Source organism: Sus scrofa, chromosome 3 (assembly GCF_000003025.6).
Source record: "Sus scrofa isolate TJ Tabasco breed Duroc chromosome 3, Sscrofa11.1, whole genome shotgun sequence".
Taxonomy (NCBI): Eukaryota; Metazoa; Chordata; class Mammalia; order Artiodactyla; family Suidae; genus Sus; species Sus scrofa.
In genome coordinates this window covers 16,528,949-16,555,182 of record NC_010445.4, presented here as the reverse complement: position 1 = coordinate 16,555,182, position 26,234 = coordinate 16,528,949, and the positions used below count along the sequence as shown (strand labels likewise).

General features: G+C 43.4%; 1 protein-coding gene across 2 annotated transcripts in view; it reads left to right on the top strand.

Moving 5' to 3' along the window:
* CRCP (CGRP receptor component) overlaps positions 1-26,234 on the top strand; it is a 93,057-nt gene extending 66,823 nt beyond the window's left edge. The window contains exon 7 of one of the 2 annotated variants that reach the window (XR_002342337.1): positions 26,033-26,234. The gene's annotated coding sequence lies outside the window, so the exon portion shown is untranslated. Of the gene's footprint in view, positions 1-26,014 lie in introns of both variants that reach the window. The other variant, XR_002342338.1, reaches the window with a different exon arrangement.

Here is a 26,234-nt window from a genome sequence, read left to right as displayed (position 1 = left end):
AGCATATGGAAGTTCCCAGGCTGGGGGTTGAATCAGAATTGTAGCTGCCAGCCTACATCATAACCACAGCAACACAGGATGCAGGCTGTGTCTGTGACCTACACTACAGCTCACGGCAATGCTGGATCCTTTACCCACTGAGCAAGGCCAGGGATCAAACCTGCATCCTCATGAATACTAGTCAGGTTTGTTACCACTGAGCCACAAAGGGAACTCCTATCTCCCTTTTATATTTTATACATGGATTTTTTTCTGAACTATTTATAGTGTAGATATCATGATACTTTATAATTTTAGTATGCATTTCCTAACAATAAAAGTACTCTTACACATAATCTGTCAACTCTAATAATATAATAGTTATTTTACTAGGAAAAGTGAGTTTATTTGGGAAAAGCAGAGGAATTGCAATTTGGGATACATGAACTATGGCACACCATAGGCAAATCCAGAGAATAAGAAAGGGAGATCTTGCTTTTAAAGAGAATTGGGGGGGGGGGGCTTATAATAACCAAAGAGTCCACTGGAGGAAGCTAGTAGCCAAAATTATGGAGGCTTCTCATTGGTTGGGCTACTACAGTCTCTAATTGCCTGGGTTGTCATGGTAGAGGGAAGTTTTCTACTTGGGCTGGCTAGTAAAGAAGAGGCATTTTCCTGTCAGAGATGTAACTATTTATTTCTTCCTGTGTGGAGTAAGCAATGATGCATGGTGGGGTATGAGAGCTCCCCCTACAGACCTGACCCAACTCCAATTTTAGCTGAGGTTTCTTTAATTAATTCCACATTTCCCCCTTTTGATCAATATATATCCTTGAAAGCATTGCTAATCAAGAGTTAGGATCTCTGCATATAGTGGTTTATCCCTCAGGGCCAGGAAGGATCTTCCCTGGCTGTTATGTCCCATGTCAGAGAGAAAATATGCAAATCAGAAGCCTCTTGAGGCTGCATTTGAGCAACAGGGGGAGGTGGCAGGGAGAACTCTTCTTGTTAAAAGTTAAAAGAACTCCTGTTAAAAGTTAAAAGGTTGTAAGTATTAAAAATTTTCTCAAAGCACTGAACTAACTCATCTTTATTAGGTGTGTCATTTTTGCAAAAGGTCAACAAGCAATATGTACATAACTTAAATAGAAAGCAGAATTAAAAACAATAAACCCAGTTTGTAAGATGGTGCTAAACCCGGAGCCCAGACCTGAAGGTAGCCAGCTGAAAGAGACAGTGGTTTGTCAGGTGAAATTTGCTGTAATCACTGTGCTTGCTCTGAACTACCTCAGCCAATGAGATAAGTGACCACTGCTGAGTTGGAACTGCATTGGCTATGGAGTCAGTCCACTCTCTTAATATCAGGGGGAGATACTTGATCATTTGTTCACTGTCACTCACGAATCCATAGGAATAAAGCTCTCCCTGTGTTGGCAAAACCAGACTCTGTACACCTCCTAGAAGTTCTTGCTTAAGGAGATTGTAAAGGTTTAATAGAACAGACCAATGAGAGACTTGTTTGGTTTTATAGGGAGAACAAAATAGTGAATTCAGCACGGGCACACTTGTCTTTGAATCCTCCAGCGGTCAAGGCGATGAGTTGCTCTATCATAAAGGCCATTCCCCAAATTTCCACATATGAATGTATAATCAGGTGTGTACACAGGCCACTGTATAAGTGATAGTATCTTTGGATTTATTCATTACTTAACCAAGGCTTGCATTTGGCGGCTCCACAGAACTTTTTATGCAAATATTCAAAATATCTTGTTTTCCCATCCCAGGTGTTGGGTCACCTTGAAGGAAGGAATAATTTTAGGTGCAGTACCCTGACTCAGTAAAATAGGCCCACAGAACAATTTGGACAGACCCTAGCACCTGGAACCCTAGTGAAATTTACTTACAAGGTGGACCAAAGGGCCATTGTTATCGTAGATGGGCTGAGGTTTCCAGTGGTGAATCCAGCTGGAAACCAAGGGGTTTCAGAAATATTTCAGAAATATCTCAAAAATCAGAGCTATTTCCCCCTTTCACAAGGAGCTGGGGAATACAGACACGGGCATGGTCCTTCCCTGGAAGGGAGGGAGGAAATAAGGTAAGGGGCAGTGCTGAAAGAAAAGGATACAGGCCTGCTCCCGACTTCTTGGGAAAGCTGAATACCTCGTGTCATTTGCTTTGTGCAAGTCCAGTTGGGGCTCAGTGCCTTCTTTAGGTGTGACACAGAGATCTAGGTGTCCCCTCCCTGGGGTTGAGCAGCATAAGGATTAATCAATAGCGCCTGATGGAGCCACTCCAACACACAAACTCTCCAGGCTGTCACGTGTGATATTGATTTGCATCTCCCAGGAGCGCGCTGTGAAAAAAGTGCTCTAACAGAGCATGCTTATTTTTGATAGGAGCAATTAGGGCTTTGCAGTACAGATATGTCTCCCTTTATCACCTGTGGACCAAAAGAAGCAAGAGCTGGGTATTCTGGGTCCTCTTACAAGAGCAGATTCCCATGGAGCCTATGCAAAAATAGTCATGAAACATGAGATTATTTAATAAGTGTTTCAGAACTTTTGTGGGACCAGATAGGGAGAGAATGATAAATGTTTCAGCTTTGTTGTGAAGATACACTTTATCAAATTGCTGTAAGTTACGGATTACTTAAAAGAGAGGAGAAAAAGGGGTCCATGATGTCTTGTAAACAGAATATTAAAGCCATAGGTTTCCCATTAGCGCTCTAGAAATTCTTATCCAGTTCAGTGTTATGATCCTAAAGTTATCAAAAATCTATATTCCAGAGTACCCGCTAGAGTCTTTTCCACGAATCTCTATTTTTTAAAATGTTTACTTTTTATTTTATTTTTTTCTTTTTGGCAGCCCCGTGGCATATAGAGCTCCCAGGCCAGGGGTCAGATCTGAGCCACAGTCACGACCTCAGCCACAGCTGCAGCAATGCCAGATCCTTAACGCACTGTGGGGGGCAGAGAATTGAACCCATGTTCCAGTGCTCCCAAGATGTAGCCAACTCCGTTGTGCCACAGCAGTAGCTCCTATTTTTTAAAAAATTTATTTATTTATTTATTTACTTACTTACTTACTTACCGGCCTTGCCCACAGCATGTGGCAGTTCCTGGGCCAGGGATAGAGCAGCAACCTGAGCCACTGCAGTGACAATGCTGGATCCTTAACCTGCTGTGCCACAAGGGAACTCCTCCATGAATTTCTTTAAAAAATGAAATATGCTTTCAAAAACATCAGAAAAGTTTACAGAGTTGTAAGAGAGACTTAGCTCTTTTAATACTGAGACAATTTCGTTTTCTTAACTAATCAGAGACCTGACTAAGACAACAGGAAGCACAGAAAATAATTTTGGTAAAACAGAAATCTGTTTTCCAAGCAGGTTCCTTACAGGTAAGAAACAGCCTTTCACAATTTCTTGTAAGGAGCAGACCAATGCTCCAAGAAAAGCTTGTTCTTTTAGCAAATGAAAGAATATTAAGTTTTAGTTTTACATAAGTACACCACTGATTTTAAGGTTTATTCTCAAAATCTTTATAATCTTCATCAGCTACCATACATAAAGTTTCTTTGAAAAAAATTCCTTTTTCCATAAAACTTCCACAACTTACTATTGCCACTTAGCTTTTTGGTCCTATCTTTCCTCTTCCCTATTCTGAACCAATCAGCCTCATTATAGGACAAAATTCTTCTTTCCCTCAACGAAATGCATTTCCATCCGTCACACCCTTTAACACCAAAGCACACAGCCGCCTCTCCTTGCTTACAGAGTGGTTTCCCTTATTATTTCCCAGAGCTTCACCAGAACAGCCTGTTACTGGCATATTTATGAGTACATTTCATAATTCCTAAAAGCATATTTTCCTCATAGTAAAATTTCCAATATGGCATGCTTACCAATAGACTCGGATATCCTTTGTTCCTTTGTAAAGGAAACCAAAAATGGATGAATCCATTTTTCAAATAACATTTCCGTGTATTATCTTCCTTGGGAATGATATAAACATTTAATGACTACCTGCCACTTGACGTAGCAAAACTGTAAGGTTTCAGGTTACCAAAAAGATGTGGGGAGGCTATTTATTTTTTTAACTCAATGAATGTTATTCCATTGATAGTTGTTCAATGATCACCACAACTCAGTTTTATAGCATTTCCATCCCAAACCCCCAGCCCATTCCCCTACGCTCCAACCTGTATCCTTTGGAAACTGTAAGTTTTTAAAAGTCTGTGAGTCAGAATCTGTTCTGCAAAGAAGTTCATTGTGTCCTTTTTTTAGATTCCACGTGTAAGTGACAGCATGTGATTTTGGTGTCTCACTGTCTGACTAACTTCACTTAGCATGATAATTTTTAGGTCCATCCATGTTGCTGCAAATGCCACTATTTCTTTCCTTTTAATGGCTGAGTAATATTCCATTGTGTATATGTACCACATCTTCTTTATCCACTTCTCCAGTCTATGGGCATTTAGGTTGTTTCCGTGTCTTGGCTACTATGTATAGTGCTACAATGAACATTGGGGTACATGTTATTTTTCGAGTCATGGTTTTCTCTGGGTAGATGCCCAGGAGTAGGATTGCTGGATCAAATGGTAGTTCTATTTTTAGTTTTCTGAGGAATCTCCATACTCTTTTCCACAGTGGTTGCACCAGTTGACATTCCCACCAGCAGTGTAGTAGGGTTCCCTTTTCTCCACACCCTCTCCAGCATTTATTGTTTGTAGACTTTTTGAAGATGGCCATTCTGGCTGGTGTAAGGTAGTTCCTCATAGTGGTTTTAATTTGCATTTCTCTAATAATGAGTGATGTTGAACATCTTTTCATGTGTTTTTTGGCCATCTGTATGTCTTTGGAGAATTATCGGTTTAGACCTTCTGTCTACTTTTTGATGGGGCTGTTTGCTTTTTTTGGTACTGAACTGCAGGAGGTGTTTATAAATTTTGGAGATGAATCCCTTGTCAGTCACTTCATTTGTACAAGTTTTCTCCCATTCTGTGGGTTGTCTTTTCATTTTGTTTAGGGTTTCCTTTGCTGTGCAGAAACCTTTCAGTTTAATTAGGTCCCATGTGTTTATTTTTGTTTTTATTGTCATTACTCTAGGAGGTGGATCTGAGAAGATATTGCTGTGGTTATGTCGGAGAGTGTTTGGCCTATGTTTTCCCCTAAGAGTTTTGTAGTATCCGGTCTTCTATTTAGGTCTTTAATTCATTTTGAGTTTATTTTTGTGTCTGGTGTTAGGAAGTGTTCTAATTTCATTCTTTTCCATGTGGCTGTGCAGTTTTCCCAGCACCACTTATTGAAGGGGCTGTCTTTTCTCCACTGTATACTCTTGCCTCCTTTGTCATAGGTTGACTGTAGGTGTGTGGGTTTAATTCTGGGCTCTCTATCCTATAACATTGATCTACATTTCTGTTTTTGTGCCAGTACTACATGGTTTTGAAGACTAGCTTTGTAGTATAGTCTGAAGTCAGGGAGCCTGATTCCTCCAGCTCCATTTTTCTTTCTCAGGATGGCTTTGGCTATTCTGGGTCTTTTGTGCTTCCAAAAAACTTTAAAATATTTTGTACTAGTTCTATGAAAGATGTCTTGGTAACTTAGTAGGAATGGCATTGAATCTGTAGATTGCCTTGGGACGTATAGTCATTTTGATAATATTGAGTCTTCCAATCCCAGAGCATGGTATTTCTTTCCATCTGTTTGTATCATCTTTGTTTCTTTCATCAGCATCTTATATTTTTCAGAGTACAGGTCTTTTGTCCCTTTAGGTAGGTTTATTCCTAAGTATTTTTTTATTTTTGATGTGATGGTAAATGGGATTATTTCCCTAATTTCTCTTTTGATCTTTGTTATTAGTATATAGAATGGGGAGGCTGCTTAAAAGCTTTACCAGTAAAACTTTATCTCATCTATATCCATTCAATTTACTTGTTTTCAACCATCATGTTTAGATCACTCACAAAAAAATTTGCTTTTCTTGCTGACAAATTGTATAACAAAGATAACACGAACTTATCTGACCAGTGAACCCAGGGAGAATGAAATCTGTATGCCTGCATTATTTTCAGCACTGATAACTCCAAAAATATGCCTGTTTTAATTAAATCCCAAACAAGCTTTCACTCACCAAAATTAATCTAAGATCATGTAAACCTGAAGACCTAGGCCAGTCACTGTCTGATATTTTAATTCATGTAAGTGCTTGTTTGTTTTTAAGCCAATTAAATAGAGCTCTTTTACAAATCAGTTTTAGCAATACCATCTGCAGGTAAAAAAAGAAAGGAAAAAAAACCCACACATCTACTATACATGTAACACATAAAGACACACATTCAAATACAGACAGATGCAAACAGGCACCTTCTAGTTTCGTTTTAAATTTTATCCATGTCTCAGATACAAACTCAAAAGATGAGTTACATCCAAATTGTGTTTCTGGCATGCAGTAAGGATGTTTTTAGAACTGTTTCTGGAGACAATTTGTCCTTTAGAAGCTTCAGGCTTACCAGTCAAAGAATGCAATACGTTATCTCCCTAAAGGTCTGAAATCCTCTCTTTTAAAGGTATTCCTTAAGGTGGATATATTTCAAAGTTCCGTCCTTTTGAACAGGATGGGTGACTTAACAAACAGAAACAGAAAGCAAGTTTTTCTCCTAGGTGGCTATCACCAAAAATCTAGAGCAATTGCTATTTAAGTCTTTCCTTCTAGTTGTTTATTTGCTCCAGGTAACTTTAGAAACAGTCATTAAGGGATTAGGATTTGGCTCCTCAGAGGGTCTGATTTTAAAGTGGTGGGTTTTCACAAAGGAAATGGCACAGGGGTGGAGCCAGAGCAGAAGATAGCTGCCAGGGTGGAGTTGAGACAAAGGGGCAGAGAAGACACACAGGATGGGACCTGGGACAAAGGAGTTGGGGGAGGATTCAGAAGTCCTTTCGTTCTTTTCTGGTTTTTGGTTGTTTTGTTTCTTTCTTCTTCTTTTTTTTTTTTTTTTTTTTTTGGGGGGTTGTTTCTGCCAATTTAGAAACAGTATCTTGCAAAGAGGCAATTTTAGAGTTTTGTGTGTTATCTGGAAGCTTCCAGATACCAATAAAAATAAATACACCATTTGCTTGATTTTAAACCACAGTTTTCCAGTTTAATCTTCAAAAAAAAAAAAAAAAAAAAGAAGAGTTTGGGGAGACTGAAAGTTCCCCATAAAGGCCACTGTACCTCTGGATTACCTTTAGTTCTTTCAGCCCATTTTGTTAAAAATGCACAAGTAGAAGAAGGGGCATAGTTTTGAGTCACAAAAGCGGCTTGAACCCCCAAAGGAGGCCTGTGCCCTCAGAGCGTTCATGGGACCAGGATCTCATTTTCTTTCTTTCTTTCTTTCTTTTTTTGTCTTTTGTCCTTTTAGGCCTGCACCCGTGGCATATGGAGGTTCCCAGGCTAGGGGTCTAATCTGAGCTGTCGTCACTGGCCTACGCCATAACCACAGCAACGCCAGATCCGAGCCACATCTGTGACCTACACCACAGCTCACAGCAACGCGGGATCCTTAACCCACTGAGCAAGACCAGGGATCGAACCCACAACCCATGGTTCCTGGTTAGATTCGTTAACCACTGCGCCACAATGGGAACTCCAGGATTTCATTTTCTAAGTTCTCCTGAAACCCCAAAAAAGTTGCTAGAGTCCTAGCCCAGATTCCAAAAGGAATAAAACCAACTCTTAGACCCCAGTTAGCTTGATCCCCAAAAGGGTACCTCATTATTGTTCTCCAGAAAACAACTGAGTGCTCACCAAGGATGAAGTCTTGAATCAGAAATGACAAACCCTTTCCAGATCCCTGGTGAAGTCAGCTCAAAAATGCAAGAGTGGAGCTTGGAACCCAAGATGAGGCTTCAAGCTGAAAGCAGGTGGTGACTCACAGAAGCAAAGAGCACAGAGGGCTTGATGCAGGTACCTCGCTCAATTCCAGGAGACATCATCTCTTACAAATTCTGTTACAAACATTAGAACACACTCTAACTTGTCTGCACAGAAAGGCATTTATTTATCTATTTATTTATGTCTGTTTAGGGCCAAACCCACCTCCTTTGGAACCCCCCCCCCTTCTGACACCAAGTATCAACTTTGATAGCATGAATAGCCAGTTACATTATCAGCAAAGTGAGTGTATTTAGGGATAACAGAGGAATTCCAACTGGGGATGTATGAGCTACAGCACACCATAGGCAAATCCAGAGAACTGGGAAGGGGAACTTGCTTTAATAGGGAAAAGGGATTTGTTGAAAGGGACTCTGATAACCAGTATCCACTGGAGGAAGCTGGGGCTCCAAAGTATGGAGGCTTCTCATTGGTTGGGCTGCTACAGTCTCTGATTGGCTGTGGGCTGTCACGGGGTGGAGAGATGTTCTCTTCTTCCCGGGGGCTGGTAAAGCAGAGGCACCTTCCTGTCGCAGATGCAGAGGTGAGGGCTCCTCGTGTTTGGAGCAGTTGATGAAGCAAGGTGGGGCATGAGAGCTCGCCCTACAGGCCTGTCCTAACGCCCCTTTCAGCTGAGTTTTAAAAAATTAATGACACAAACCACATTCAAGTTATCACACCTAGAGCATTTAACATTGAGACAATTCTGCTAAGATCCAGACTTCCCCAAAATTGTCCTGAAAAGGTCTTTCATAGCCTTCCCCACCCCAATTCAGTATGTAAAGATTATACAATATATTTAGTTATCACGTTGCCTTTGTTCTAGAACAACTCCCGGTCATTTTAGACTCTTGTGAAGCTGACATTTTTTAAGAGTCTGGGTAGCTGATCTACAGATGGTCGGTTTGGGTTTGTCTGGTTTTTGCCCCTCAGTAGTCGCTCCAGCGTAATCATTTTTGGCAGAAATTCTACGTAGGCAACGTCCTGTTCTTGTTGGGAGGGTCATGCTCTCCCTTTGACCAATCATGTGTGATGTTAAGTTTTGTCATTGTTTACACAGTGTCTGCCAGATTTCTCTGCTGTAAAAGTCATTTTTCCCCTTTGTAATTAATAAACATCTGTGGGGAAATTCTTAGAAGTGTATGGAAAATCTGTTCCCCAACAATCTTTTGCTCTGTCGTTTCGGCTCCAGTGATGATTCTTTTCCTGAATCAGTTGTTGTCATGTAGGATGTAAATGGACAGCAGTGTTTAAAATGAAACCCAAGTGATTTTAAAGTATCGTCGGGGGTGGGGGGAAGTATAGCCAAGGTTGGGAATCCCTAGACCAGTGTTTCTCAGTCTGTGCTTCCGCATCCTCGGGGGATCTTGTTAAAATGTACATTCAGACTCAGCAGGACTGGAGTAAGTTAAGATTAAGCATTTCTAGCAAATTCCCAGATGTCACTGGGGCTGCAGGTCCACGTGGTGCACACGTCAAATATCAAGGGTCAGTTTAGACTCCACACAATATCTGCAATTCATCCTGAATACAATGCCTTTCTTCTCTGATTTAGTTTTGCCTAGCATGTCAGTCAAGGTTCTGTTACAAACATTAGAACACACTCTCACTTGTCTGCACAGAAAGGCATTTATTTATTATTTATTTATTTGTGTCTATTTAGAGCCAAACCCACGGCATATGGAGGTTCCCAGGCCAGGGGTCGAATCTAAGATGTAGCCGCTGGCCTACACCACAGCCACAGCAACACGAGATCCAAGCCACGTCTGTGACCTACACCACAGCTCACGGCAACGCCAGATCCTTCACCCCACTGAGTGAGGCCAGGGATTGAACCTGCATCCTCGTGGATGCTAGTCAGATTCGTTTCTGCTGAGCCATGATGGGAACTCCAAAAAAGGCATTTATTGGTCAGCCTTGGGGAACTCTCAGAACCACTTAGCACTGAGCTCCCAGGACCAGTGCCCAGACACGTTGCAGACCTGACCTAATGAGGCAACCAGTCTTCCCACCGCTGGGCACTGAGCCCATTGGTAGTAAAGCCAGGGATGCAAACCAACTGTGTCCACGGCTACCACCAGCACCAATGCCACCCGGGTGCCTGAAACTCAGCCTCACAGCTAGTGCCAGCCTCGAAAAGTAGCTATCTCTTACCACCCTCACCAGCAAATGAATTCCACACACAGCCCACTTCGTCACATTGTTTATTTCGAAAGTTTCATGCATGTATGGTGGATGCTGGAGCCTAGGTCTCATGCCCTCTCCTTAGCTGCAAAGGAGACAGGAAACTCACATTTCCTGGCTTCTATCTTGGGAGATGGGGAAGGGGTAGGAGTCATAAAGCTGAAAATGTCCCAAACAGGCAGCTCCAAAACATGACAAGTGTCTAGTACACAGTTATTTGAAAGAACAGACATAATGAGTGCTGAGACATCTATGAAGAATGAGCAATAACAGAGAATTTCTTATATGGAAAATACATTGTAAAACTGCAATAATGCATGTGCTACCCGAATACCTTCACATCGAAATTAAGAGCAGATGGATTAAGGAGTTAGGTTGATTTTTAACCCATTAAAATGCCAGAATAAAATAGACAAAAAGAGTATTCAAAATACATGATAGAAAAGAACTTTCTAAGTTTAATAACATGGGATTCACTCACAAGTAGCTTTACCTTTATAAAGACACAGAATTTATGTGCTTAAACAAAATCAAAGGCAAACAATCACCTGGGAAAAAAATTCTGCAACAAATACCACAGGCACAGAATTAATATCTTTAAGTATAAATTGGTTTTTAGAAACTGCTAAGATGGAGTTCCCGTCGTGGCGCAGTGGTTAACGAATCTGACTAGGAACCATGAGGTTGTGGGTTTGGTCCCTGCCCTTGGTCAGTGGGTTAACGATCTGGCGTTGCCGTGAGCCGTGGTGTAGGTTGCAGACGCGGCTCGGATCCCACGTTGCTGTGGCTCTGGCGTAGGCTGGTGGCTACAGCTCCGATTGGACCCCTAGCCTGGGAACCTCCATATGCTGTGGGTGTGGTCCTAGAAAAGGCAAACACACACACACACACACAAAATCTATTGATAGTGAATATATGTGTGTGTATATTTTTTAATAAGCATATTCAGTGTTCGTAAGAGGAGAAATAAACAGATATTTTCACATGTTGCTTATAGGAAATAACCCTAATTGGGGCAAAACAGAACAATTTGGGCATTCAGAAGAATAATGACTGAAAAGGATTGAAACATATCAGGGATAGAGTCACCTAGGGACTCATAAGGCTAAGAAACAAAAGTAAAAGGTCATCTTTTGATGTTTCTAGGATATCAACTTATTCTGAAAGTTGGTAAAGAAAGGAAGGAATTAAGCACTTATCATGACTTTCCTTATCAACAATATATTAGGATACCCAGGAAAGTTCTTCTTTTAAAGAATTAGAGCGGAAATTCCCATTGTGGTGCAGCTAAAATCTGTGAAGATTTGGGTTCCATCCCTGGCTCTGCTCAGTGGGTTAAGGATCTGACGTTGCCATGAGCTGTGGTGTAGGTCACAGACACAGCTTGCATCCTGTGTTGCTGTGGCTGTGGTGTAGGCGGGCGGCTGTAGCTCCGATTTGACCCCTAGCCGGGAACCTTCATATGCCAGCAGGTGCAGCCCTAAAAGGCAGAAGAAGAAAAAAAAAAAAAAAAAAAAGCAAAAATAAATAAATAAATGAAAGAATTATAATTATAGGATTAGAAAAATCACCATTTGCAATCCCTAATAAAATAATAAATTTAGGCAGTGATCATCCAGCAGCTATTGAAAGTCTTGGGTGAAATGCGAATGGGAACTCTATAATGGATAAACCAGGCTGACAGCTTCTGCACCCACTGGTCAGTCAAAGGGAAAACCAGAGGGGGTTGAGCCTTACTTTGTGATGCAGTAGGGAACATACCATCTCCAATGAAGGATTCTTGCCCCCACCTCCAAAATTTACTTATGTATTTATTTTCATTTTTGGCCGCCCCTGAGGCACATGGAGCTCCGGGGCCAGGGATCAGATCCGAGCTGCCGCCTCGACCCAAGCCAAAGCTGTGGCAACACCTGATGTTTAACCCACGGTGCTGGGCGGAGGATCGAACCTGAGTCCCAGCACTCCCCAAACACCACAGCGGGAGCTTCCAAAATGTAAACACGCATGTAATCAAGCTTCTGGGATGACATGAACTACAAAGCCTAGAGAAATGGATTAAATGTCATCATAAGGAGCCAATCAGCCCAATCCAGTTCCTGAGAAATTTATAGGCACAATAAGTTAATACATTATTCAACAAAGACCTTCCTTAGGTCTGATTTGAATAAGTCAATATCATTTCAGACGATCAGGGGAAATTAGCATAGACTGAGTGTTGGAAGATACTGATGTCCTATAGTTCATGCTGTTGGTGTGATAATGGAACTGTCCTTATGGTTTTTTTTTTTAAATCCTTATCAGAAATACATCCTAAAGCTGTCTAGTTCAAATGACAGATTAAAATTAGTAAAAAAAAAATTATGGAGGCAATATAGGAAAAATCTTTATACATAAATATATCAACTACCAATATTATGAATGCCAAAATGAAAACAACCTAAATGTCAAACAATAGGGCAACAGGAGTTCCCGTTGTGCCTCAGTGGTTAACAAACCCAACTGGTATCCATGAGGACGCAGGTTCGATCCCTGGCCCTGCTCAGTGGGTTGCGGATCCGGTGTTGCCGTGAGCTGTGGTGTAGGTTGCAGATGTGGCTCACATCTGGTGTGGCTGTGGCTGTGGTGTATGTAGGCTGGCAGCTATAGCTCTGATTCAACCCCTAGCCTGGGATCCTCCATATGCTGCGGGTGCGGCCCTGAAAAAGACATAAGACAAAAAAAAAAACAACAACAACCCACAATAGGGCAACAATTTTGAAAACTAGATGTATGCCTCATGGCACTCTCAGGTGGCTGTTGAAAACAGATGTTCACAACGAATTGCAATCATATGATAAAGTGCTTGTGTTAAAATATCAAGGGCAAAAAAAGTCACAGGATTTTATATAAATGAGTATATGTCAACTTTTGCCATCTAACAAACCACTCCAAATTTAGTCACATGTCTTATCTACCTTGTTTTGCGTGTCTGGATGTTTTGCGGCTGCGTGTAGATTGTCTGGGAAGGCCTCACTCACACGCCTGGTGGTTGGCATGCTGGTTGGTCTACAGGCCTCATCTGGGACAGTTCACCTTTGTATCCAGTGATCTCTCAGCCTCCAAAAGGCTAGTCCAGGCTTCTTCTCATAGCAGTTGCCTGGTTTCAAAGAGACGCCGAGAACAAGCCCCGAGGTGCCGGCACATTTCAAGCCTCAAGCACCCTCCTTGCATCTGCTACTGTCCCATTGGCCAAAGCCAGTCAGGATGACCAAGCCGAGTTGGCGTGGGAGGGCAGCAAGCAAGGGCTTGGAGAGAGGGAGACATGAACCAACGGGAGGCCTTTGCTGCAAGAATCTACCTCAAATATGGTCTCATCTACGATTTTTATTTTATTTTTCTTTTTCAGGCTGCACCCTCAGCATATGGAGGTTCCCAGGCTAGGGTATGAATCAGAGCTGCAGCTGCCAGCCTACACCACAGCCACAGCAACGCCAGATCCTTAACCCACTGATCGAGGCCAGGGATCGAACCTGCATCCTCATGGATGCCGGTCAGATTCGTTTCCACTGTGCCACGATGGGAACTACATCTATGATTTTCAAAAACTGTACATTAATAAGGCCAAAAGGAATTGTCAGAATGTTATTCGTGATTACCTCTGAGTGGTAGTTTTCTTTCTATTTTAATACTTTGCTGTGCATTTTCAAGTGTTTGTAGGGGTTCCCTGGTGGCTCAGTGGGTTAAGGCTCCAGTGTTGTTACTGTTGTGGCTCAGGTTACTGCAGTGGAACAGGTTCAGTCCTGGCTCGGGAACTTCTGCATAACGTGGGAGCAGCCACACATATAAATACATAAAACGTTTGTAGTAAGTCTGTATTTTTTATTATTGGAAAAAATTAAGTTAGAAGGAAAGAAAAAGGAAGGAAGGAAGGAAGGTGGAGAGAAAGAAAGAAAGAGAGCGAGAGAAAGGAAGGAAGGAAGGAAGGAAGAGACAGGTGCTTTAGTTGCCAGGCATGCAGATAGCTCTCACAACCTGCCTCAGCTTTCATGCTGAGGCCCTGGTCTTCCTGGGCAGCCCAGACCATGACAATGGATGGCACAGATAGTAGGACCTAGATGTTTTTGTTAAACATAAGATTCCTCTGTGGGCTAGCTTTGCTCCCTCTCAAGAAAGTGAAAAGATAATTCACAGAATGGAAGAAAATATTTGCAAATCTTATGTCTCATCAGTGATTGGTATGCAGAATACATAAAGAACTCTTACAACTCAATAATAACAAAAACAAACAATCCAATTGAAAGATAGGCAAAGGAGCTGAATAGACTTTTCCCCAAGGAAGAAATACAAATGGCCAAAGGGCACATGAAAATAGGCTCAACATCATTAGCCATCAGAGAAATGAAAATCAAAACCACAATGAGAGGAGTTCCTGCTTTGATGCAGTGGGGTAAGCACGCAGCATTGCCGCAGCTGTGGCATAAGGTTGCAGCTGGGGCTCAGATTTGATTCCTGGCCCCGAAATGTCCATATTTCTTGGGTGCAGCCAAAAAAGAAAAAAAAAACCTCCAAGGAGATACCACTTCATATCCACCAAGATGGCTATCATCAGAAAGACACACAACTATTGGTGAGGATACGGAGAAAGTGGAAGCCTCAGACACTGCTGGTGGCAGTGTGGAATGGTGCAGCCCCGTGAAAAACGGTCTGGCAGGTCCTGAAATGACTAAATGTGGAGTTACCATAGGATCCAGCAATTCCATTCCTAAGTTCACCCTCAAGAGAAATGAAAACCTGTGTCCTTGTAGCTCAGCGGTAATGAACCTGACTAGTATCCATGAGGACGCGGGCTCGATTCCTGGCCTCTCGCAGTGAGTTATGGATCCAGCGTTGTGGTGAGCTGTGGTGTCGGTGGCAGATGCAGCTTGGATCCAGCATTGCTATAGCTGTGGTGTAGGCCGGCAGCTGTAGCTCCGATTCAGCCCCTGGCCTGGGAACCTCCATATGCTGCGGGTGTGACTCTAAGAAACAAACAAGAAATAAATAAATAAAGGAAAACGTGTCCACGTGAAAGCTTGTGCGCAAGTGTTTGTGGCAGTATCATTCACGATGGCCAAAAGGTGGACACAACACAAATGTCCATCCACTGATGATGGGTAAACAAAATGCAGCATATCCATACAATGCAATATCAAAAAGAAATGAAGTATTCCTCCACGCTGTAATAGGGATAAACCTTGAAAACATTATGCTAGGCGAAAGGAGCCGGTTATAAAAGACCATATGTTGTATTATTCCATTCGTATGAAATGTCAGAGGGAAATTTATAGAGACAGAGAGTAGATTAGTGCCTGCTTAAGACTAGAGGGTGATGGATTAAGAATATGTGATCGGAGTTCCCGTCGTGGCACAGTGATTAACGAATCCGACTAGGAACCATGAGGTTGCAGGTTCGGTCCCTGCCCTTGCTCAGTAGGTTAAGGATCCGGCGTTGCCGTGAGCTGTGGTGTAGGTCTCAGACGCGGCTCGGATCCCGCGTTGCTGTGGCTCTGGCGTAGGCCGGCGGCTGTAGCCCAGATGCGACCTCTAGCCTGGGAACCTCCATGTGCTGGGGGTGTGGCCCTAAAAAGCAAAACAACAGCAACAGCAAAAAACAAAATAAGAGACGGATCAAGGCCAAGGAGAGCAGACTTGTGGTTCCCAGGGGGGACGGGGGAGGGAGTGGGAAGGGGGGCAGTTCGGGGCTTTTGGATGCGGACTGTTGTGTTTGGGATGGATGGGCAAGGCGGTCCTCCGGTTACAGCACAGGGAACTGGGTGTGATTGGGTCACTTTGCTGTGCAATAGAAATGGAAGAAACGTTGTAAATCAACTATACTTTAATTTAAAAAAGGAAAAAAGACTACAGGGAAGTGGAGGATGAGGGGGAATAACAAAAGGGCACAGGGCTTCTTTCGGAAATGCTGAAGCTGTTCTAAAATTGACAATAGTGATGTTTGCCCATCTCTCTGAATATAACTAAAAAACATTGAATGGTTTGCTTTAGAAGGATGGATTGTATGAAATGTGAATTATATCTCTATAAAGGTTTTTGTTTGTTTGTTTGTTTGTTTTTGAAAGAATACAGGAAGTTCCTGTGTGGTGCAGCAGGTTAAGAATCCCGAGTTACCGCTGCTGTGGCAGGGATCATAACTGCAGCATGGGTTCGATCCCTGGCCCAGGGAACTTCCATATGCTGCGGGTATAGCCAAAAAAACAAGTTAAAAAAGTTAAAAAAGAATATAATGTGAGGAGAGCTGTGATAACAGGGGCACACACAGAGTGCTGTGACAGCAATCTGGAAAACATAGGAAAAAGACCAGACTGCCCCAGGCTAGGAAGGTCTGGGAAAGTATTTTAATAAGGCCTTGAAAACCAGGTGGGAGCTAAGAAGAGGTGAGAGGACTCTCAGGGTCAAGATGGGATGGAGAGCCCAGGTGGAAGCCAACCTGACTTCTGAAGGCTTCAAATTGAAATGCAAAAAAGGGCAACAGGAAAGTCGCTGTTGGAGAGTTAACTGCTGAGAACTGGTTTCAGATCTGTTGGATATTTAAAGCCTTTTTTCCCCCCTTTTCGTCTGCCCCGGGGCATATGGAGTTCCCTGGCCAAGGATCAGATCCCAGCCATAGCTGTGACCTAAGCTGCAACTGCGGCAACGCTGGATCCTTAACCCGCTGGGCCTGGGCCTGGAGGGAACCTGCCTCCCGGTGCTCCCAGGACGCCGAAGATCCTGTTGTGCCACACGGGAACTCCAAAGCCAGTGTTGTCAGGCTTGGATACTTGGGTGAGTTCTCTGAGGAATTCTTTTCCTCAGTCACTAGAGGTGACGCAAATGCACCTCTCCTTCTAGAAAATTCTCTCCCAAAATTTTCCTCCTTTTTTTTTTTTTTTTTTTTTTTTTTTTTTGCTTTTTAGAGCTGCACCTGTGGCATATGGAGGTTCCCAGGCTAGAAGTCAAATCAGAGCTGTAGCTGCCGGCCTACACCACAGCCACAGCAACCTGGGATCCGAGCTGCATCTGAGACCGACAGCACAGCTCACGGCAACACCAGATCACTAACCCACTGAGCACGGCCAGGGATCCAACCCGAAACCTCATGGTTACTACTCAAGATTCGTTTCCGCTGCACCACCCTGGGAACTCCGATTTCCTCTTTACTTCTAACTGCCAACCTTTTTATACCTTTGATGGGCAAGGAGTTAAGACTAACGTAACTGTTTTTCAGAAAACTTATAAATTCTGTATTTGGTCTAGTTCAGGGTTTCTCAGCCTCAGAGTCACAGACATTTGGGGCTGGATTATTCTTTGCTGTGGGGGCCGTCCTGTGCACTGTAAGATGTCTGGCTTCTACCAACTCAGTGGTGAACAGCCCTCCCACCCTTTCCCTCTTGACAAGCTAAAGCATCTCTAGACATTTCTCACTGCCAGATGTCACCTGGGGGTGGTGACGACAAAGTTACCCCAGGCTAAGAACCACTGACCTAACCCCCTTTCTACTCCAAGTGTGAACCACGGACCCATAAAAGAAGCATCATCTGGGAACTTGTTAGAAGTGTGAATTGGAGGGAGTTCTCGTTGCGGTGCAGCAGAAGCAAATCTGGCTAGTATCCATGAGGATTTGTGTTCGATCCCTGGCATCAGTCAGTGGCTGGGGGATCCGGTGTTGCCATGAGCTGTGGTGTAGGTCGCAGATGAGGCTTGGATCCTGTGTTGCTGTGACTGTGGTGTAGGCTGGCAGCTGTAGCTCTGACTCAACCCCTAGCCTGGGAACTTCCATATGCCATGGGTGTGGCCCTAAAAAGCAAAAAAAAGAAAGAAAGAAAGAAATGTGAAGCGTCACCCCCCATCCTAGACCTGCTGAATCAGAATCTACCCTTTAACGAGATGTGTGATTTGTATGCTAATTAAAATGAGAAGCCTGGTCTAGCACACCCTGTGGAATATAGCTTCTAATGGCAACGCAGGTGAAACTGACATTTTTTAACCTAAAAAGGAAAAATATCAAGGCCATGGCCTGGCCTTACTGGCACCGCCTTACTGGCCCTTACCTTAGGGCTTGCATTATTATCTCCGGGCCCCAGATTCTCCGATTCAGTGGGTTCAGACTTTTGGCGAATCTCTCCAGGTGATGTGTTCTCAGCTAAGGTCCCCTGAGCTAACTTTGCTGGGTACTTAACCACTGCTTCGTTCCACATCCGTTCTTCAAGCTGCAAAATCTCTTGAGCTGGAATGATTGGCTGCAAATGGAGCCCTGGCCGTGTTTCAGAAGCAGAGGGAAACTAGGGTCACGCTTGGATTCTGGAGTGGTTTCTTCGCGGGCCTCCAAATCCGGGGGAGTGTGGTCTCTGGACGTAGCCAGTGGCCAAATCTCCTGCTCTTGCCTGGAGGACCCAGAGGGCTGCTCTTTCTGTCATCACACCCTCCCTTGCACACACACCCCTGTTGGAACTCTGGCCACCAAGCTCAGGCACAGCTTTCCTTCCAAGAATACCCAGCCTTTCTCCATTTCCTCTGTGTCCTCAGACGTGAATGGCTGGAAAAAGTGACGGGGCAGGGTTTCTTGGAAAGCAATCTGGCCTGCATCAGCATTAATGAGTAAAATGTGTCCTCATGTGGCTATTCCCCAGCAGACAGCACATTCCCAAGCTATTTTAACTCGTCAGGTCAGAAATGCTAGAGTCTCTCCTCACTCCTTGAGGTCTGGATCATTTTCCTCCCAGAGAATCAGATCCAGACAAGGTTGACTGAAAGTTTCTATCTCAGAGGATATCTACCTGTCTATTATCTATTTATGTATCTGTCTATCACCTATGTATGTATGTATCTCTCTCTCTATCATCTAGCTATGGCTCAATAGTGGTAGAGAGCTTTATAATTACAATGTGTTAAAAGAAAAAAATTCAGGAGTTCCCATTGTGGCGTAGTGGAAACAAATCCAACCAGGAACCTTAAGGTCACGGGTTCCGTCCCTGGCCTCGCTCAGTGGGTTAAGGATCCGGCATTGCTGTGAGCTGTGCTGTAGGTCACAGATGCGGCTTGGATACTGCGTGGCTGTGACTCTGGCATAGGCCGGTGGCTACGGCTCCAATTAGACCCCTAGCCTGGGAACCTCCATATGCCAAGGGTGCAGCCCTTAAAAAAAAGCAAAACCAAAATTCAACTGAGTAAATGTTAAAAATCTTACTGGCTTTATTCAGGGATCCATGAATCAGGCAGCATCCCATCCAGCAGATAGAAAGGAGCTCCCAGGAGCTGCACAAAATAAAAGACTTACTGGCAGAAGAAATGGGGCAAGGAAAAAGCAGATTGGTCGTAGCAAGGTCACCTTCCTTTAGGGGACAGCAGGGGTCTATCAGGCCGATTGCCCCCCTAATGCTATAACCAGGTTAACTCCTCGTTGATGTGTTTAAGAGGCCAAAACTATAATTATTAAGTCTCAGGTGACATTATTTGGGGCCTGTTGTCTTGTCTTTAATGAAAGTAATATAACCTTGGCTTAGAAAGTTTAGAACATGATACCATTTTTACAACCCTGTTAAAATTTAATGGCCAGAACGTTCTTGGAGTTGTCAGGGAAACATAGAAAAGACAAGATAAGGCTGCCTTGTGGAATCACAGAAAACTTGGTTTGCTTTATGGTGCTTCTCAGGGCTGGGGACATTTCAGGTATTGTCCAAAAGAGTGTACTTCCCCAGTCTACAGGGTCTTTTATTGCTCTACAAACATTGATTTGTTTTCCCTTCACAAATAAACATGCAATTGACTACTTTTAGTGGGATGAATTCCTGACTTGAAGCTGAAGATTCACCAATTTTTTAAAAAAATGTATTGACATATAGTTGATTTACAATGTTGTATTAATTTCTTCTGTACAACAAAGTGACTCAGTTTATAAATATATCTCTTATTTTCGTTTCCATTATGGTATATCACTGGACACTGAATATAGTTCCCTATGCTATACAGTAGGACCTGTTGTTTACCCATCTTATATATAATAGTTTGCATCTGCTAATCCCAAACTCCCAATCCTTCTCTCCCCCACACTCCCTCCCCTTGGCAATCACAAGTCTGTTCTCTATGTCTGGGAGTCTGTTTCTGTTTTGTAGGTATGTTCATTTGTGTCATGTATTTTTTTGGCTGCATCCATGGCATGCTGAAGATCCCAGGCCAGGGAGCAAACCCAAGCCACAGCAGTAAGTCAAACCACAGCAGTGACAATGCCAAGTCCTTAACCACTAGACCACCAAGGAACTTCTTGTGTCGTATTTTAGATTCCACATATAAGTGATAAAAGATCCTCCAATTCTAACTCAATTTATTCTCACTTTCATCTCAGCTGGGTTAAGTTTATGAGACCTTGTTTCTTATTACTGATCAGCAATTTCATTTATATAGTATTTTCTATTCCATTAAATATTTAAATAATCACATCAGTTACCACATTGAGAATGATGACAGCTGATGATGCTGAAATGGGACTCTTGGCAGCGACCCACCAGCATCCCCAGGAATTAGCCTGAAATCATCCAGAGTTAGCTGAGAGAGAAAAGTTGGAATTCAGTCTTTAAAAATTGCATTGGGTCTGTCAGTGTATAGTATATGAAACGCATGAAAGTGTAGACTGTTTAAGACCTGTAAAGACTTTTGTATTCAGCAAAATTGAGGACTGTCTGTATATACAGAATATACCTTTTTCTTGCAGCACAATACCTTCAAAATTCTTCCCTTCAATCTCCTGAAAACGCAGACTCTTACTCTCTTATCACTATAGCAACCCTGCCTCCTGGTGAATAGGCTCATTATCAAGAGAGACAGAAGTGGTGAAGATTTTTAGTATTTCTCTTGAAGTCCCATCTGGTACCTGCGTCTTATTTTGGGGGACTTTTGACATCCTGACATATGTAACATTTGTCAGTTGGGCCTATAATAGCCTTAACGCGATCATCTGGGTGATTTTAGTGATAAATATGGTAATAAAATTCTAACCTAAGTTTGGCATCCACACATAAAAATAAGTGGTTAGTATAGAAATTCTGTATAAGAAAGAGGATAAGGGCAATCACCTCTGATACCTGTCCCAAGAAAGGCAACAAAATTTCTGCAGACGGGAACAAAGAGTGCTGCCCTCTAGGGGCAGCAGACTGCAGTCTATCCTGTGAGCTTTTTAAAGCCAGGTGCTCACCTGAAATCCATTTGAGAATGAACGTTTCCGCCTACTCAGTTGCGTTAGGTAGGACTCTTGGTTGTGAGTGATAGAAACTCAACTCAAAATAGCTTAAGCCTAAAAGTGGATTTATTTCAATGAACAATGTACCCTTGGAACCAATGGCTCTCTTGGAACGTAGGTCTCTTGGAACTCAGCAGCAAGTATGCAACTGGGGCCTCAGACATTGTATGGAGTCAGAGATTCCTCGGTCTTGTCTCTCTGTCTCTCTGAGCTTCACTCTTTTTTTCTCAGCAGTGCATCTGCCTCCAACCCTCCAGTCCACATGACCTGAAACATGAACGTAGAGAGCTCCTAAATTTTATAGTTTTACAGCCTCATACCAACCCAAAAGAGCCTGTTTCAACTTTCTTTTAATCTCCAGTCCAAAACATCTATAAGAAGGCACTCATTGGATCAGCTTGGGGAGGGTGATTTCCCTTGAGCCAATCAGCTGTGAGCAGGGGACACAGTCAGATGAACATTTGGAAGCTTGAATCTGGAAGCACTGAGGAAGGGCAGCAACCCTCAGGCAAGTAGTGCCAGCCAGTCATTCCCATGGGTGTCCACTGAACTAATAATCCCATCATTTGGATGTCTTCTTTTGGATCTATGTATGATTGGAGAAATATACCATGTCCATGGATTGGAAAACAGTATTTTAAGGTTTAATTCTCCCCAAATCGATTTGAGATTATACCTAATCCTTATTAAAATCTCAACATGTTTTTCGTTTTGTTTTTAGATTACAATTTTTATATCTTTTGTGAATTTTATTTATTTATAAAAATTTTAAATGATTATATTCTATTTATTTAGGTCTTCACTTTCTCTTTTCAAAGCAAACAACTTTTATTGAAGTACAGTTGATTTACAGTGTAGTGTTAGTTTCTGGTTAAAAGTAATTCAGATATGTGTGTGTATATATATATATATATATACACACACATATATAAAACTTTTGTTTCCTGATTCTTTTCCATTATCGTTATTACATGATAGTGTATATAGTTCCTTGTGCCATACAGTAGATCCTTGTTTATCTATTTTATGTTTTTATAGTAATAATCTTTGTAAAAATTTTATTAATGTATAATTGTTTATCTCTTTTATATAAAAAGTGTGTCTGTTAATCCCAAACTCCTAAATTATCCCCCCCTTCCTCCTTTGCTAACCGTGCATTTCTCTTCTATTTCTATAAGCCTGCTTGACAACATGTTTTTAAATAAAGCTCGACAAGCTAATTCTAAATTTATATGAAAAAGGACTAAGAATAGCCACGCTAATGGCCTGTTCAGGAAACCCTGGGATATGAGATGATCTAGTTCTTAGTCATTCAAGATGTGATTTTTTGATTTTTCAATGTTAGAAAGAAAGAAAAACTAGCAGGGTACTATCCACAGTTTTCGCTCCGTAAAGGAAGGGAAGGTCACAAGCTGGCTGGAGCCCCACAGGCAAAGTTGGAAGCTTGTTCACAGGCCCTCGGGAAGGAGGACCCAGGGGGACAAGAGAACAGCTGCGTGAATAACGGGCAGAAACAGAGTGTGTGCTACGCAATGGCTGCTGCCTTCCTTCCATCCTCAGACTGTCATGAGAGTCTCACCTGCGGTCCACTCCCCGACAGGAATCATAGTGGAAGGGAATTTCGGAGTCTGCAGTTCAGCCTGTCCGACTCGCCACATCACACGCCCACTGCACTGGTGCCAGTGCTGGTTTTGGTAGCTCACACCAGGCTATGGTCATTCATTCATCTCACCTTATCCTGCACATCACTGCCATCGGCGGACCCCTAGCCTCCACTGTGTCACTTGTCAGGCTCGCCCCCCCAAGTGGCCCGGCACTCCTTGTCCTACAGGCTGACCTCAAATCCAGCATGTGCATGTGTCCTCGGGTCACTGCGGGGTGAGAGTGCTGAACCAACCCACTTGATGTAGGTTTCCAATCCTTGTTCCTTTGGAGAAAAAATTCAACAAAGAGACTGAGAGGAGTGAGGCCAATAAAGTGCTTATTCAGAGAGAGAAGACGGGGGTGGAGAAAGCGCAGGCAGGGTGGAGGGGAGGGAGAGAGAGAGAGAGAGAAAGACAGAGACAGACAGAGGGAAAGAGAGAGCCCCCTGCTTTGAGGGTGGTTTAAATCACTTGTGTGGGGCTTCCTCTGGCCAATCATCTTGCTTTGTCTGGCCTTGAGTCCACATTTGGCCCGACTCAGGGCCCTCCCCTGAGTACACACACATCTTTTAGCCAAGATGGATTCCAGTGCAAGGGTTTCTGGGAAGTTGACAGGACCTACTATGGTCCGGGTCCCTCCCTTCCCTGGCTCCTGAGGAATCTCTCTGCACGTATGTCCTTCCAGAGGTCCCCTTGACCTCAAGAATGAGAAACATGTGCTCTCTAGCTTTTATCCAAGCAGGACATAGCTCTTCCTTGCGCCTGCCCTAATCTTTATCTTGAAGTATCTCACCACGGGGGACAGATTCCAGTTGCTCACCCCAGGGCCCATCTATCTCCTGCCTCTCATGTGATCTGGCTGGTCAAGATCCAGCCGGTCCCTTTGTTCAGACTCCTCTAGTTCACACCCCAGAACTCCAAGCCCCTCTGCAACAATGCAGAGATTAGCTTTTTCAGAAATGGGGTTCACCCCTGCTCACCAGTGTTTCACTTAATCAAGGATTTGTTGTTTTTAAAGCTGCTTTACTGGGGACTTTGTTTATTGGCATTAAGGGGCTTCCCATTCCCTTGGTGCCTGTGGCCTAGAATTGCTGAATTCAGCCCCTGGGCATGGAAAAGCTCTTGCATATTCTGCATCCATACTATGCTCGTTGCATGTGTGTAAATATTTCACCAGAATGTAAACAAGGCCTGGGCTTGCTGCCTTGTTTACTGATGTGTTTCCAGTGTTTCCACAGGGGCTGGCACATGGTGGGCATTCAATAAATATGTGGTGAGTGAATGCATACAGTATACAGGCACGTTTCATATAAGTACCTGGGTACAAGTGTAAATATCTGTGTGTAGATATGTCATTTTGTGTGTGTGTGTGTGTGTGTGTGTGTGTGCGCGTGCATGTGTGTATTTAGGTAGACCCAAACAGTCATTACTTTAATGACTCCTAACCATAAAACAGAACTTGTTAGGGACACATGTGGAAAACTAACATTTGTGCAGGATGGAGAAGAGTACATTCTTTCTGTAATGGGTTGAAGGGTGGCCCCCAAAAGCTATGCACTAACTCCCAGAGCCTGTGATTGTGCACTGAGGTGGAACAAGGCTCTTTGCAGATGTAAAGGGGTTATGGATCTCACTATGAGATCCTCCTGGATTTTCTGGGTGTCTCTAGGGTCCTGCTCCAAATCCAAGGACAAGTTTCCTTATAAGACAGAGGAAGAGGAGGAAGATGTAACTGAACAAAAACTCTTGCTTGCAGGGAGTTCCCTTCATGGCTCAGCTGAAATGAATCCGACTAGGGTCCACGAGGATGAGGGTTCCATCCCTGGCCTCGCTCAGTGAGTTAAGGATCTGGTTTTGCCGTGAGCTGTGATGTAGGTTGCAGGTGCAGCTTGGATCCAGCATTGCTGTGGCTCCACTACGACCCCTAGCTTGGGAAATTCCGTATGCCTTGGGTGCGGCCCTAAAAAGAAACAAACAAACAAAAAAAAAGTTGCCTGCAGATCAGTAAACAGAGGATGTTGCAGCCATCAAACCATCACATTACAGCCCCCTGACAGTGGGCCCTGAGGGAACTCAGGATGGAGGCAGGATGCCAGCCATCTAGCAGTCAATCATTCAGCTACCCGTTCCACACCTCACTGCCTCCACGCCAACAGTGCACCCTGAGGAGACTCAGGATGTGAAAGCACAGGCTACTGGCCCCACACAGCCAGGTGCATTTCAAAGGAATGATTTCAAGGAGCCCAGACTCTTGCATCTTCCCATATATAGAAAAGCACTGGAGTTCCCGTCATGGTGCAGTGGTTAACGAATCCGACTAGGAACCATGAGGTCGCGGGTTCGGTCCCTGCCCTTGCTCAGTGGGTTAATGATCCGGCGTTGCCGTGAGCTGTGGTGTAGGTTGCAGACGCGGCTCGGATCCCGAGTTGTGTGGCTACAGCTCCGATTCAACCCCTAGCCTGGGAACCTCCATATGCCGCAGGAGCGGCCCAAGAAATAGCAAAAAGACAAAAAAAAAAAAAAAAAAAAAGAAAAGCACTAAATGTATTAACTTGAGATGTCCAGTTTTCTCTTACTAACAATAACCTTTTGACTCGACTACACTTCAATAGCATTAAAAAAAAAAAAAAAAAAAAAGGACAAGCATTCCCATTGCAGCTAAGTGGACTAAGAACCTGGCTAGTACCCATGAGGATGTGGGTTCAATCCCTGGCCTTGCTCAGTGGGTTAGAGATCCAGCATTGCCGTAAGTTGTGGTGTAGGTTGCAGATGTGGCTCGGTTCTGGCATTGCTGTGGCCATGGTGTAGGCTGACATGCAACTCTGATTCTACCCCGATCTCAGGTTCGGCCCTAAAAAGAAAACAAAATAAAAAATGCAGTAATTGTTTAATGTTCCAACTACCTGGTCTTTGTTGCAAAACCTCCTAAGTATCCTGGACCCCCCCCCCATTGCCTCTTCAGAGCGGTCCCTCACGTGATCTGAGAACCTTGTCTCAGGTTTGAAGTCCTCAGAATGCCCACCCAAGAAAATGTAACTCTCAACTTTTAGGTTGTGCGTATTTTTCAGTTGACATGACCACAGTGGCAGAAATTGGAGGATGCAGCCCGGGAAGCCAAGGATTGCCAGCAGTCACTAAAGCTTGAAGAAGCCAAGGAAGAATCTCCCCTAGAACCTGCCGCCAGAGCCCGGTCCTGCTGACACTTCAGCCTCACACTTCTGACCTTAGGAACCGTAAAAGAATAAACACTTATTGCGTTAAGCCATACAA